This window comes from Lepidochelys olivacea (genome assembly GCF_965140295.1).
Source record: "Lepidochelys olivacea isolate rLepOli2 genome assembly, chromosome: 7".
Classification (NCBI taxonomy): domain Eukaryota; kingdom Metazoa; phylum Chordata; order Testudines; family Cheloniidae; genus Lepidochelys; species Lepidochelys olivacea.
The window spans coordinates 96085976-96101455 of NC_140417.1; the positions used below are offsets into that span (position 1 = coordinate 96085976).

General features: G+C 38.5%; 1 pseudogene across 4 annotated transcripts in view; it reads left to right on the forward strand.

The window, feature by feature from the left end:
* LOC311524477 (heparan sulfate glucosamine 3-O-sulfotransferase 1 pseudogene) overlaps positions 1–14185 on the forward strand; it is a 106904-nt pseudogene extending 92719 nt beyond the window's left edge. For 3 of the 4 annotated variants that reach the window (XR_014714704.1, XR_014714706.1, XR_014714707.1), the window contains exon 2: positions 12218–14185. The product of XR_014714704.1 is annotated as a heparan sulfate glucosamine 3-O-sulfotransferase 1 pseudogene (transcript). The remainder of the gene's footprint in view (positions 1–12217) is intronic. The other variant, XR_014714705.1, reaches the window with a different exon arrangement.
* The last annotated feature ends 1295 nt before the right edge of the window (positions 14186–15480 follow it).

Genomic DNA, 15480 nt, shown 5'->3' on the forward strand with positions numbered 1-15480 from the left:
TTAAGTAAAATGAAATAGATGATGTGCAGTTGTAGTTAAGATTATTAACATCCATTGGCAACGGTATACCCTGCTATCTCTGTCTGTTACTCTGAATATCACAGGGATCTGCAGTTCTTAGTACTCCCCTTGTCCTGTATTCCTTGCATAACCCAAACTGAGTGGGAGTTTTGTGGATGTTCAGGAAAGCAGCTTCAGGTCGAAAGTTAGAGCATTACTCCCTTTGGCAAGTAGTATGTGTCCTTTTTTCCTGGTCAGTGCTTTCATACTTTCACAACTGACATCAATACTGAGGGAACAGGAGTTCCAAAATTCTTGCATACAAGGCTTTTTCCCATCCACTTCTATCTGACTAGTTTTTGAATGCACATGGAAACAAGAATAACCTCAGAATTATGATAAATCTCAACCATGGCATAGTTGGGAAAAAAACAATGAAATCTATGATAGAAAGTATCGTACTTGTAGCATACAAATGCTTTTTCCTTTTTGGGTCTGATTCTCCAGGGTCCATGTTGATGGGAGTTAAGGACTTGAGTCTGTACCATTTCAGATCAATTGGTTTTCCCATTGAATTGAATGGAAGTAGCATTGTGATTAAGATGGTGGTGGAGTATTGAGAAAACACATGGGATTATAGGCCTAGATCCATAGAAGTATTAAGGCACCTAACTCTCATTGATTTCAGTGGAAGTTAGGTGCCTAAATACCTTTGAGGATCTTGGCCATAGTTACCAGTTCTTTCATGCTCAGAAAGATTTGCTGGTGTGAGTACTCTGTCCCAATTTTTAGCTTCATGGAATAGTTGGGTTTAAAAAGTTATTAATATTGACCATTTTCTCATTTCCATGTGGTGTTCTTCCAAAGAAATTATTCTCTGCTTAAAATGTTGCAGCACTGACTTCAGTTTCACCTGTCTAGCTCCTTCATGTTCCCTACTGTAACTCTGATTTAAGTCTCTCTTTAGAGCTTCCATGCTATTCTTTTATTTTACCAGTCCACTTCCTGTCACTGCTCAAATTACTCTGTGGCATTTATTGCTCTGTCCTGCTCCTTACCCTTTTTCATTCCTCTTCTATGACTGGACATCTCTGAGCTATGCACATAAGGGTAGCTGAATTTAAGAATGGAAGGAATCAAGCAAAGATAGGCACTCTTTGCTGTAACAATTGCACATATGCTGAGTATTTAAGAAGTTTCTCAAATTATTCTACAGAGGGAGATAAAGGCATTGCAATGATGACTTTTGATGGTCCCATTACTTTTATGTCTCATTGCTAAGAATTAAAAGATTTATTCTTCCCTTTATTGGATTTGAATAAATTCATATTTAGTTATACTAAGCAACGGGTTTTATGCATTGGATTATTGGGTTGCCTGTTTTGTTGAAATGGATAAAAAATATTAAGTGAAAACAGATTTGCATGTATTACCTAATGTGACTAGCTCCACTTTCACCACCTAGCATACCAGCATCTATGATAACTTGTGCAATCTAGGTTTGTCCACTTCAGTTTTATCAAACAGCTGTGTTGTGTCTTGTGTTGTGGTTTTTAATTTAAAGACAAGGACATGTTTTGGTTAATTTCCCCCTAAGAACTAGGTTCTCTACCTTGCCAGTGATATCAGACGTTACTGGCCACTTTTCCTGCAAACACCTTTGCACTTTCTCCAAAACCAACCCTTAGGCATTAGAGGAGCCCCTATAAAAATCTGCAAAGCTAATACATTATCTTGCTTCAGATCTCTCCAAAGCTCACTTCTACCACGATGTTTATGAAACGCTTGGCAATGGCTAGACATCTGATGTGCTGTGACCACTGCCTGTTAGACTAATCATAATTGTCTCACTGTCCCCTTGTGCCCGCAATAGGGTTGCCAACTTTCTGACTGCAGAAAACCAAATGCCCCAGCCCTATCTCTGCCCCGCCCATGCCCCAAGGTCCTATCCCTGCCCTGCCTCTTCTCCAAGGTTCTGTCCCTACTCACTCCATCTCCCCTCCCTCCATCGCTTGCTCTCCCCCACCCTCACTCACTCATTTTCACCTGGCAGGGGGTTGGGGTTCAGGGGGTGAGGACTCTGGCTGGGGGTGCAGACTATGAGGTGGGGCTAGGGATAAGGGGCTTGGGGTTCAGGAGGGGGCTCAGGACAGGGGGCTGGAGTGTGGGAGGCGAGCTCCGAGAGGGGGCTCAGGCCTGGGGTAGGGGATTGGGGCACGAGAGAGGTCTCGGGGTGCGGGCTCCAAGCGGCACTTACCTCCGGCATCTCCCAGAAGCAGCCAGCATGTCCCTGCAGTTCCTCAGTGGAGGAGCCAGGTGGTTCCGCACGCTGCCACGCCTGCAGGCACCGCCCCCACAGCTCCCAATGGTCGCTGTTCCCCAGGGGCCACAGGAACACGTCGCTGCTTCCGGGAGTTGCATGGAGCCAGGGCAGGCAGGGAGTCTGCCTTAGCCCCACTGTGCCACCGACTGGACTTTAAACAGCCTGGTCAGCAGCGCTTACTGGAGCCTCCAGTATCACTTTTCGACCGGGCGTTCTGGTCAAAAACCGGACACGTGGCAACCCTAGCCCACAGGTCTGTTTGTTGTGTCCAACAGCTGTCTCATGTGACATACTTAGATTGCAAGTTCCTTAGGGCAGGGACTGGTTTTTGGTTGTGGGGTTCCTGGCACAGTGGGGTTTTAATCTTCATTGGAGCCTCTAGGTGCTTGGCAAAAGGAGTTCACCAGTTCAAATCCAGACCAGGTAAGGCCTTGTCTATGCAGTTTTTATATCGACATAACTGTTTCAATTAGGGGAGTGATTTTTTTACTGAAATAGTTATACTACAACCTGTAGTGTGAAAGCAGTTATGGTGGTATATCTTACTCGCCTTCCATACCTAGGTATAAGCAATACCGGTATAAGGAACTTTGATACCCATATAAATGCATCCATACTAGAAAGGTTGTACCACTTGAACTATACCAGTATAGCTAAAGTGAAACAATTTGTGTGTGTGTAGACAAGCCCTTAGTAATGTCTGAAAGCTATCATCTTGAGGTTGCTTGGTGGCCTGTGTTGGAATGAGCTGGTATCCTTAGTGTAACGGAATTTCACAGTGAAATAACATTTGTTCACTTCCAAAAACGGCTTTTGATTTACAAGAAAATTGTTAAGGGAAGAACAAAGTATAGTTTGCTTCCTCTGGTCCCAGTCCAACCCCCACGAAAATGTTTGGTTTTGCTGCTGCTTTTTTTGCCAGATTCCCCAGTGAAGGGACTATTTTTGCAGAGCTGTATTACAGACTGTGAAAGCTTGAAGCCAAATTTTACTATTTTTTTGCATCTCCAACTAAAATACTTAGCCAAATGTTGTAGAAGAATTGGCTGTTACCCTGAGATACTGAGTCTTTTCTCTCAAGTTCAACATAAATCTTCTGTTGCCATGAGAGGGGGAGCAATTGTCATGTAACAGCATGAAAGTAGAAATCAGAAGCCCTGGGTTCTGTTCTGGTTCTGCTACAGACTTGCTATACAGCCTGGGACAGGTCACATAAGCCCTGATTCATCAAAGCATTTAAGCATGTGCTTCAATTTCCTTGTGTAAAATGGGAATTCTATACCTACTGCACTTCACTGGCGTGCAGTGAGTTAATTCATGCATGTCAAGTGCTTTGAAATCCTCATGCAGAAAGCACTACAGAAGTGGCAAATAGTGTTATTAATTATAATGTTATTACTATGGTTAAATTGACCCTATAGTGCTTTATTTAAGACTGAAGCAAGATAAATTATGAACTCCCTCAGAAATAGATTTTATAAGAGTTCAAATAAACCCTTAACTGCTCCACACTCAACTAAATTAAAATGATTTTCAGCCAATTTATTAGACCCTTTAATAAATGTCATCACTAAGATTTTCAAAAATTAAAAGAATACCCAGGTTTTCTCTGCAGCATTAATTTCCTTCTAACTCTCACTTCTGTCGAATGTATACCAAGTCTACTGATGTTACTAAGCAACGCCAACATTACCAAATAATAGAAAACATAACATATAATGACGGTATAATTTTGACTCTGTATCATGGGGTTAATTTTTTAATTATGTACCATAAAGCTAATAGGAATGTGCTGAGATTCAGGAAGTGCATGATGCTGCAATTTAAAATCTATTGTTTTCATTATACAAAACAGCTCATATTGTCTTCTAAAAATGTGCATTTAATTGCATAAAGACAGCAAAATACAAAAATTATTGAAATAATGTATTCCAATTTAAATCCTTTAAATCCTGTTTAAATCCTTTTTACATTTATGTAGCAATTATAGCCTAACCACAGGATCTAACATCATAGAGCTTCATCAAAATCAATCAAATTTCTTAGACTGAACCTGGAATGTTGTTCTGATGGAATTGCTCCCAAAGGCAATTTTGATCTATTTAGACATCAGTTTTACAGCATATTCTGAATTAGATTATCCCTGGTAATATTTTCAAGGTAATGTTTTATTCTGGCAATAAATCTAAGAAATTTCCATCATGTAAAATAATAAATGAATTGTAAACTAGCTAAACTGAAGTATTTGTACTCAAAAACATTATTAATACTGTTAGAAAGTGCAGAACCAGTTTTGTTTGAGTATGTAATTGTAACAACTCTTGATCTCAAACAATAGGCAAACCAGACCCTGAGAATCCCTTGGTGTGGACCTGCTAAAAGGGGTACAAGCTTTCTATACTACTGATCATTTATTTGTCTTTCAATTTCTGGACTCCCTTGAATCACAATACATGTGACTGAACCTATGAGTGAATGAAACCAGATCTGTCACTTACTCATGGGATAAAGAAGTAACTAGATTAAATAAATAAATAAATAAAACATTGAGTGGGGACAATTTGGGCTTCTCTGTGCCTGTGGCCAGAGCTGGGGTGAACCTAACCAGGATTCAGATTCTAATGATCACTTGATGATTACCTGTTCTGTTCATTCCCTCTGGGGCACCTGGCATTGAGCACTATCAGAAGACAGAAAGAAAAGGAGTACTTGTGGCACCTTAGAGACTAACCAATTTATTTGAGCATAAGCTTTCGTGAGCTACACTCACTTGTGAGCTGTAGCTCACGAAAGCTTATGCTCAAATAAATTGGTTAGTTTCTAAGGTGCCACGAGTACTCCTTTTCTTTTTGCAAATACAGACTAACACGGCTGCTACTCTGAAACCTATCAGAAGACAGGATACTAGACTAGATGGACCTTTGGTCTGACCCAGTATGACCGTTCTTATGATCTGTCTACATTACAAAACTATCTCCAATCTGAAACACTTTTCTAGGTTCTTAGAAACAGACTGGAACCAAGCAGCAAAACTAGGTCAAATGAGAAAAACTTTCAAAAAGTTGTTTAGTGCTCTAACTTAGCTGGTCTCAAGGGCCATTTCTAGAAAAGTTTCTAAAACATGTTGCCCAGCCACACAAGACGCTGGTTGAACCATGTTACCTGACATAATTTTTAGGAACCAATCTGTTAACTGTTTCAAAAAAAAAAATCCCCATCGCATCCGATGAAGTGAGCTGTAGCTCACGAAAGCTTATGCTCAAATAAATTGGTTAGTCTCTAAGGTGCCACAAGTACTCCTTTTCTTTTTGCGAATACAGACTAACACGGCTGTTACTCTGAAACCTAGCTATGAAGGATGCTTGTCCCACCTAACAACATTTAAACCAAAGGTGGCAGATGGACATGCAGGTAGAAAATATGGCAGTTAATTGCAAAACTGTCACAAGAAATAGATTCCCTAAGTACAGCAGCTGTGAAATCACAGAATTCAAAGGGCCTTGTGCATAATACTACACTGCAAAGAATGGAACCTGTTTGTGCTCAGCTTAATGATTGAAGTACAGGGTCCTATATGACTATTGTGACTAGAAATGCTATGACAGATGTACAACACAGATTGTTGCCTGATTGTAGTAGAAGACTTCGGGCCAGACTCTGAGCTCTGTTACACTGGTTTAAATCCAAAGTAACGCCATTGAAGTCATAGTTATTCCAGACTTACTCCCATGTAGCTGAGATCATTAGCTAGCCATTTTTTTGCAAAACCTTTTCCCTGTTTCTGATGTTTTTTAAACAGCTTACAGTTTTCTCCACAAATGAAAATACACAAATGTTACAAATGAAAATACAGATTGTGGATGCAGTACAGCAGAATTAAGCTTTAGGTGTTCTCACCTGAGTTTGCTGGAAAAACCTGTGTATCAAAACAGATGTAATAACTCTGAACTCTGTTCCATTTAAACATTAAATATTTCATATAAAAATAAGCACTGCCCTGAGTATTATCTATTTGCAGATGTCACTTGGGACTTTATTTTCTGGTAGCATTTATGTAATAAATGAGCGATCATCATTAGTAAAAAGAAAATGTAGATATGTTTGAATGTTTCCCAAAATTTGTTTTAGAACTCTCAGCATGTGACTAAAATAGCCCAGATTTCAATTTACTCTGAATTTTTCTGGAATGGCAAATCCAGATATTCAACTGTTTTCTCTTTTGTAATGATTTGCCTTTACATAGTGTTAATAAGCACTTTGTGAACCTATCTGCGTGCTTTTCTCCATGTTTTCTTTTAAAGTCAACTCCGTGAATGAAAATGCAAAATATTTGGGATATTTTGGCCTTTTAAAAAAAAGATCCACTTATTCCCATTTCAAAGTTTGGTTGGCTTGTTTGTTTGTTTTTCCTTTTTTAACATAAACTTCATGCAGCATACCGTGATGATTCTCTCCATGACAGCATGGCATTCTCTGTGCACTCTTGTTCATGTGATTGGAACCTAGTCAGCTCTTACCTATTGCTGTCTTATCATTTGTCTCACACCTTCAGAGGTACAGTTTCAACCTGACCTGCTGAAATTGAAAATGTAACCTTCCCAAAATAACAGATGAGGGATACTTTGAGCTGACATTTTGACATTTGGGCCTCAGTCTGGGAATCTGTGACCTAAAGCATGAGAAACATCTAAACTACCAGCTTACTATACTTATGGCTGCTGTAGCCTCCTAAGAGGCTTGAACTTCACAGTATATGTTAACTCTAATGATCATAGAGGTTGTAAGTAATAGGACAAATGAACAACAGACTGCACCTAACTGTCCTTAATGTGACTCCTTGACAGTTTAACCTCATTTTTAGGTTTGTTTCCACATTTTGAATCAAAATAACTGCAAGACCAAACAAAACAAATCTCTCAGGGCTTGGGCACAATAAATAAACAGCCTGTGTAATAGTTCATCTGCAGTGTTTTGTTCTTATATCTACAAAATGTAAAGAGCTAAGTAAGTGTTCATTATGTGTTGGTTCCATGCCTAGCTCAGTGGTTTCCCAATCTTGGCCAAAGCTTTTGGGAACACCGTAATATAAAGAAATAATATATAGTAGGCAGACTCTGTTTTAAATCAAGGCTGGGATTTTTCAGTGGAGCCTTTGAGAGATAGAAGGACAACTCTCATTGTAATTGTAATTGAAAACCCCGTCCTATGGACCCTAGTTCTGCATCTGAATATGTGTGCAGAGAAGTTCACTTGTGCATGTCTATTTGCAGAATCGGGATTCTAGATGTTACAGCATGAACCATAGCATTCATGTTTTAATTCACCAAAGTTGGTGGGGATTTGAGCAATTTAAAAAAAAAAACCCAATTTGTTGTTTCTATGTTGCTGTATATCAGTATAATTTTTCTTGATAAGTAAATTTTCACTTTTCCAGCTTATTTCATTCTTCATAAGGTTTACCCAAAAAAGAAAAATATATTAAGTGCATTTCAATAACAGATTAAATATCCTAACAATGTTTTTGTAAAGAATATCAGAAAACAATAATTTTATACCATTAATTATTCAAAGAGGTAATCGACTGATTATGCAAACTAAGAGACTACCACTGATAAACCTCTTAAATTGCCTTTCTTTGCTGACATACGAGTGGAAATCTTTTCCACTGGAGCTAAATGAAAAGCATAACAAAACCTCTCCGAATTTGGGGGTCTCAAATAAAAAGGTCAGATGTAAGCAAGAGCATAGGATAATTTAAATTTGAGCTTAATTTTTCATGAGAAGCATTATTCTCACTGGCGAAAAATATATATAGAAATATCCACTGTCCTAATCAGTAAGTGTCCTTATGAGTCTCAGATCCCTTCCTTACTTGGATAAAGAGTTCTGATCTGTTTTCTGATGAATGCCTTCAGCCTTATCATATCAGGCACATCCAGGCTGTAAGTCTTCTAACTCAGAATGTGGTGGAAGTAGTGAAAACAGCCTGATATTTTGGTGAATGACTGCCCAGTTCATGGATGCACAGGCCATGACTCCTCCCCTGGCTTGTTAACAAAGCCCACCTGGGTTCTGATGGACTCATGGAGTAACTAAATTCCACAGTACACTGGGTGTTTGTGGAGTCTCTCTGTAGACCAACCTCCTCCTGTGCAGTTGAGTATGGGATTTCTGCTACACTCCTTGCCTGCAGTGCCTGTAGGCAGGAAGTCAGAAGAAAGCAGTATTTCATCTTTTATACCTAATTCTAAAGGCAAGATTAGGCCTAGCTATTACAGGGTGGATTTGCATTCTAATCACATTTTCATTTATAATTACTGTAATTCTTTTAATGTGTTCTTGTTCCCACTACATCTTTAAACAAAAAATGGTATTTAAGGTTTATTGACTTCATGGTGCTTCTGTGTTTGCGGTGGTTTTCATAAAAAGGGGATTTTTTAAAATACTTTTTTTATAATTGTCCTTAAATCTGATTCATAACACTGTGCAAACCATTTAGAAATATCAAGAGCCACAGAGGTAGAACTGTGTTGGAAATTCTTAGACTGTAGCATCTGACTTGCATTCAAATCCTATGGCCAAAATTTTCACAGAGCGCCACTGTTTTTAGGTACCTCAATTTTGGGAGCTCTACATAGGGTACTTTCAGCCGGCTTTTCAAAAGACCTGTGCACCTGCCACTTCCATTGCAGTTTTAGGTGCTCAGCACATCTGAATATTAGGTCCAAGGTTTCTCAAGATGGACACCCAAAAAATAGTAGCCATTTTTGAATATGTGGCTGCAAATTACTGCTGGTGTGAATATATACATTCTGCCATAGTGTCCTAATATAAAAACTTGCATTTGGTGTCCCTTGTGTTGTTTTTGAGAATTTAAAATAAATCTTGAAAGAAAAAATCATAATAAAATGGTGATGTGTATGAACCCTTTAAATAGAAGTTTTCTCTCAACTGGTAAAACTATAACAATATTTAGTCTAGCTGTGATTAGAGAGGCATTCTGCTTTGGACTTTTTTCTTGGGTTTGATTTGGCTTAAAATTTCAGACTGGGTTTAAAGATTGGATTTTTCTAGTATTTAAGTATGTCCACATGTGCATATATTTGTGTATCTATTGCTCCTTTTGAATAGGCTGCTGCCCCTGGGGTCTTCCTCCGGGAGCTCTGGGGCATGCTTTAATGTGGATAGTCTTGAGTGAAGTTAGTTCCACAACAGGAGGCACTGTTTATAAGTAAAATTAAAGTTTTAGATATACTCAGTCAGTTCAAAAATCTTGCTGATGAATGCTGCCTATAATTTAGAGCCTGATCAAATTCCCATTAGAGTCAATGGGAGTCTTTCCATTGACTTCCGAGGCAGTTGGATTTGGCCCTTTAATTATTAGATTTAGAACTGTCATTTAGTAAATCTACTGCTTTACTTATACAGTATTAGAATCTACCATAAAATTTTGACAATATTACTGTGATAACTTAAGCCTGTAAGCTGCCAATAACTCAGACTAAACAATTACCAAAAGGAATATAATAGAGGGAAGCTGTGAATCCTCTTCAGAGCCATGACTAATAGAAAATGTCTGCTTTCTTTGAGGTACTATGTAAGAGAGGTTATTAATGAACTAATGTGATGAATGTTCAGAAAAAGCACAGCAAATCACTGAAACTAGAATTTGAAAAAGGAGCGATAGTTGCAATAACTGAGACCATTTTAAAAATCGAAGAATGAGATAGAGGTTTAAAATAGAATCTAAATAGGTAGTTCTTGTTTTAAGTGACTATTGCTTCATTTGTATAAGATAACTTCACCATTTCTAGCCAGAGCTTGTCAAATGAACTAGTTTTCACACTCCATTTTATTAGGATTAAAAATAAATCATGTTAAGAAAAATATGGTGTATATAATATACATGCTTATTACCAATTAAAATCTTCTAGCTGCCCAGAAATAGGGCAAAATCCTGAAGTGCTTCCCAAGGAAATTTTGCCTGAGTAAGGACTTAAGGGATTGGAACATCCAGTCCAGTGCGCTCAAGCATAGTTATCCTGGTGCAGATGTTGTATTTTTCTAAATTATTTTTTATCAGTGGTTCTGTGATGCCAGCTCTGTTATAGCTAAGTTTCCAAATAGTATATAGAGGGGCCTCACACAAAGTCCATTTTAAATATTAGTAAAACCATATAAATTTATCTATATTCTGTATATATCCCTTTCCAATTCCCAGGAGTCCTGTTCCATCTAGCTGGGACCTGCATCCCATTTAGCAATCTGGGAGGGTGGGATAGTTGCGACTGTCAGATTAAGAACCCCTGCTCTCTTTTAATATCTGGTTTTCTTCTGTTTGAGGATGAATTAATAGTAAATAGAGCCCAGACCATCCAAACTTGCCCCCTGCTCCCACCTCCCAGATAAAAACTTTTAGAATCCCCTGAATTGTATTCTAGGTATCTCTTGGAGACAACCTTTAGCCTCTCCTTGGAGAGACTAATGTTCTCTGCTCTAATTCTAAAGCTCTGACCTTGCAGCAACTACCCCAGCTACACGTGTGTGCATGCACACACCACAGGTCTTTGAGCTTCTGCAACTAATCCACCCAGACTAGTTTATCCTCTCACTCCACATTCAGTTGATGCAGACTCCATTTCTCTTGCTCTGATGCATTGTTGTGTCTGTCTGTCTCCTTACTGATTGGATCCCAAGGATTTTGCCTTATTTCACTCTGCTCTTGCTAGACACATCCTTTCTGTGCTACAAGTCAAGGCTCTCAACCCATAGCCCATTGGAGACAGAATTAAAGCATCAACTAAATGACACTTGCTAGTTAGATTCTAGCAGTGAATTTGGGGAGATGAATTGATACTCCAAAATGTCATGGAATCATTATTAATGGCTAGGGCTGTCGATTAATTGCAGTTACCCCAAAAAAGTTAATGGCTATTAATTGCAGTTTTAATTGCACTATTAAACAATAGAATACCAATTGAAAATTATTAAATATTTTGGGTTTTTTTTACATTTTCAAATATATTGATTTCATTTACAACACAGAATACAAAGTGTATAGTACTCACTTTATATTATTTTTATTACAAATATTTGCACTGTAAAAATGATAAACAAAAGAAATAGTATTTTTCAATTCACCTCCTATAAGTACTATAGTGCAAGCTCTTTATCATGAAAGCACAACTTACAAATGTAGATTGTTTTGTTTTTGAGTGCAGTTATGTAAAAAATATAATGTAAAACTTTAGAGCCTACAAGTCCACTCAGTCCAACTTCTTGTTCAGCCAATCACTAAGAGAAACAAGTTTGTTTACATTTACAGGAGGTAATGCTGCCTGCTTCTTATTTACAATGTCACCTGAAAGTGAGAACAGATGTTTGCTTGGCAGTTTTGTAGCCAGCAATGCAAGGTATTTACGTGCCAGATATGCTATACATTTGTATGGCCCTTCATGCTTCAGCCACCTTCCAGAGGACATGCTTCATTTTTTTAATCGTGGGATTAATCACAATTAATTTATTTAATTGCTTGACAGCCCTATTAATGGCGTGTCCTAAATAGCAAGAAGTAAAAGGAAGGAAATGATAACAAGGAAAATAGAACCAGGTAGAGCCTCCTCTTCTTTCTTCGTAGCCTAGTCCAGCGTTTTGAGTAGGCAAATGTTCTCACTGATGTAGTATCCACCATTAATTACAGCACTGAACAAGAAAATGTCAATTCACCATTTTACTCTCCTGGCACAGAGTGGCGGGGGTGTGGGGGGAGAGGAAGTAAACTGCTTTAGATAACTTTTTTGCATGGTACTAATTACAGAGAAGAAGTCAGACTTCATCTATGATGCATTCATGCATATACACAGAGATAATTATTAGTCTTATTTTATTTTGCAGATGCTTCAGAAAGTTGTTCGCTCGCCCCCAGTTCTGTCAACCAGCTCCTCGAGAGGGGAATCGCCTATTATTTCACCAGCCAAGCTTAACGGCATTTTGAACTAATTATTCTCCACATGGCCTTCCTCCTGGTGTCAGCTTATCTTTTGCTGACTCACACTCAGGGTGCTCCTGTTGAGAATGGGGCACTGCTGGAGACACTGAAGTCGCAAGTAGGATTTTTCAATAATAAAAGTGAACACTACTCTGCACAGGTGAGACCTCCTGGCACAAACCGACGAATACCTCAGACGATCATTGTAGGAGTTCGAAAAGGAGGGACCAGGGCCTTATTGGAAATGTTGGATATTCATCCTAATATTGTGGTAGCAACTACAGAAGTCCACTTCTTTGACTGGGATGAGAATTATGTAAAAGGAATAGACTGGTATAGGAGTCTGATGCCATTTTCTTATGAAAATCAAATTACTATTGAGAAAACACCAGGCTATTTTACCTCACCACAGGCTCCAGAAAGAATTCATGACATGAATAGCTCTATTAAATTGCTTCTCATTCTAAGAGACCCCACTGAGAGAGTAATATCTGATTATACCCAAGTATATTACAACAGACTAGAAAGCCACAAGCGTGTTCAGCCCTTTGAAGAAATTGTTATTAAAAATGGAGCACTTAATACCAAATATAAAGCTATTCAGAGAAGTCTCTATGATATCCATATGGAAAAGTGGCTTAAGCATTTCAACTTAGATCAGATTCACATAGTGGATGGCAATACTTTAATCAAGGACCCTCTTCCTGAGTTACAAAAAGTAGAAACATTTCTTAATCTTCCTTCCAGAATTATGTCTTCAAATTTTTATTTTAACCAAACCAAGGGGTTCTATTGCATTAGAAGTGATGGAAGAGAGAGATGTTTACATGAATCCAAAGGGCGCCCCCACCCTGTTGTCAACAACACTGTTTTAGAGCAACTTTACTCTTACTTCAGAGAGCACAATGCAAAATTTTACAGAATGGTTAATCATTCGTTTGACTGGCATTAATACATTTGGAATAAATGTTTCTTAAAATGTCCTGAAATAAACTATTTTCAAAGTTACCTTTGTAAACTCTCTGGGGTTGCTCAGACTGAAAACGTCAGAAGTGGTTATATTGAAAACATAGCCTCCATTGGGGATTGTTGTCCATTAGCAGCACCCTTTAAACATGGGAGAAATAAGTTTGATATATTTATGTATAACTACTGTGGGCCAGAATTTTATCTCAGTTTCACTGCTGCAAATCCATTAATTTCAGTGTAGTAACTTCAGATTTACACCTGTATGACTGAGATCAGAGTTGAGTCTCTTTGGAAAAATGAGACTGCTTTAAGCAGTATACAAAATGTAGATAGTTGAAATGGTATCATTCGAACTGTTCTGTAATTTTTGTTGGTAGTATTTTTTATATCATGCACCATGATAATGGCATTGATTTCTAGAACTTTCATACAGTAGAATAATGACATATGTTAATACAGGGGACTCCAAAAGTGCTTCCTTTAAACAATTTAAAATCTGTGAAATTAGCTATTATTATAAAGTACTTCCTACTTAAATAACTAACATATAATAAAGGGGCTCCAGTCCAACTATGGTTTTGAATACCTACCAGCTTGCTCTGTGTTGAAGCTCCTTCTATATAGAATGTTAGTATTAACACTTATTAATTGCACGCAAAATCTTCAAACTGGTGGAGAAAATTAACTATTTGGAGAAACTTAAAATTTTGGGGTTCAGGATGCAAATAGACAAGCATCCAAAACACTCTTGGTTTACATAGCAATATTGATATGCTTAATAAAAAGTAAATCTGTAAACAGTCATTAGATGTCAGCAATTGTACAAATGTTTATTTAATTACATAAATTGTCACTTTCCTCTTGAATGGAAAACAATTTTTCATCAATACTGACTTATTGTTTGTATTTCTGTGATTAATTGTTCTACTGCTCTCTTAGATTTAGTTTATGTATCTAATTTGACACATTGTTTACTGAAAAAATATTAATTGCCTGCTCTCCAAAGCATGGAATACCATTTTTTTGTAATTTCTATTTGCAGATCATTAGATGTACTCAGAGTTGAAAGTAATTTCATGTAACATGTATATAATATTGTATATCAGTCACAAGTTATATTCAAGATATCAAGTATGATTTACTCAGATTTTCTATAAAATCATGTCAATCCATATTCATGCATTAGGAATTGTTTGTTCATTATAATTTTAACAGCATCATGCTGGTCTTTTTTAGGTTCTAACCCTTCTCATGTGTATCAATACTGAAAAAGAAAACTTACTTTAATCATTCTGGCAGGAGTTATTTTTGCCAGTTACAGTTAGTCTGAGAAATGTACTAGCAGTTGCATTTGGTCTTAATGATCATAGTATGAAAAGTCTCTCTTAAGAATCATCCACCAGTGTACAAATAAGATCCTAGCGTGGGATTTTTAAAATACTTTCTATATTCATCAACAGGCTTGACTCCAGACAGGCAGGAGAGAAGAAGAAAATATAGTCTTCATGATCAGCTGGAATGTTGCTACTCAGGAACTCCAGTTTCACAATGATAGGTGGTGATTCAGCCACACAGGCAGAGGTGAAAGTAAGCCGGTACGGTATGGCATACCGGTAAGAAAGCCGGTACACAGCCAACTGTACCAGCAGGGTCGCTGATGGGGGGGAGGAGGAGAGGAGGAGGGTGCAAAAGGGGCACCTTCCCCAGGGCCCAGCAATTTAAAAGGGCCCAGGGCTCCCGGCAGCAGCTGGAGCCCCTGGCCCTTTAAATCGTTACTGGAGCCCTGGGGCTCCCGGCCACCGCTACCCTGAGGCTCTGGCAGCAATTTAAAGGGGTTCCTGGCCGTTGCTGTTGCTGCCAGTTCCCCCACTTCCGCCCAAGGCCCCACCTCTTCTGGGGGCCCAGAGCCACGCCCTCCCCTCCCCACACACACGCCTTGCCCAGGATCGCAGCCGCCCTGCATACCAGTAAATCCATCCATCAAGTTACTTTCACCCCTACACACAGGTCACTTTGGTGTGAATGGGAGTTTTCCTACTCATCCAGTATTACTTTGAAATGTTATCCCTTAGTTGTTCCTAGTACTGTTAGTTTGTACCACACTGCAGCCTGTTCCCTAGCAATCACAAACCTCCACTCTATGAGAGACGTTGACTCAATAACAGCGGATGCCTTTCTGGAAGACATAGTTTAGTTATGA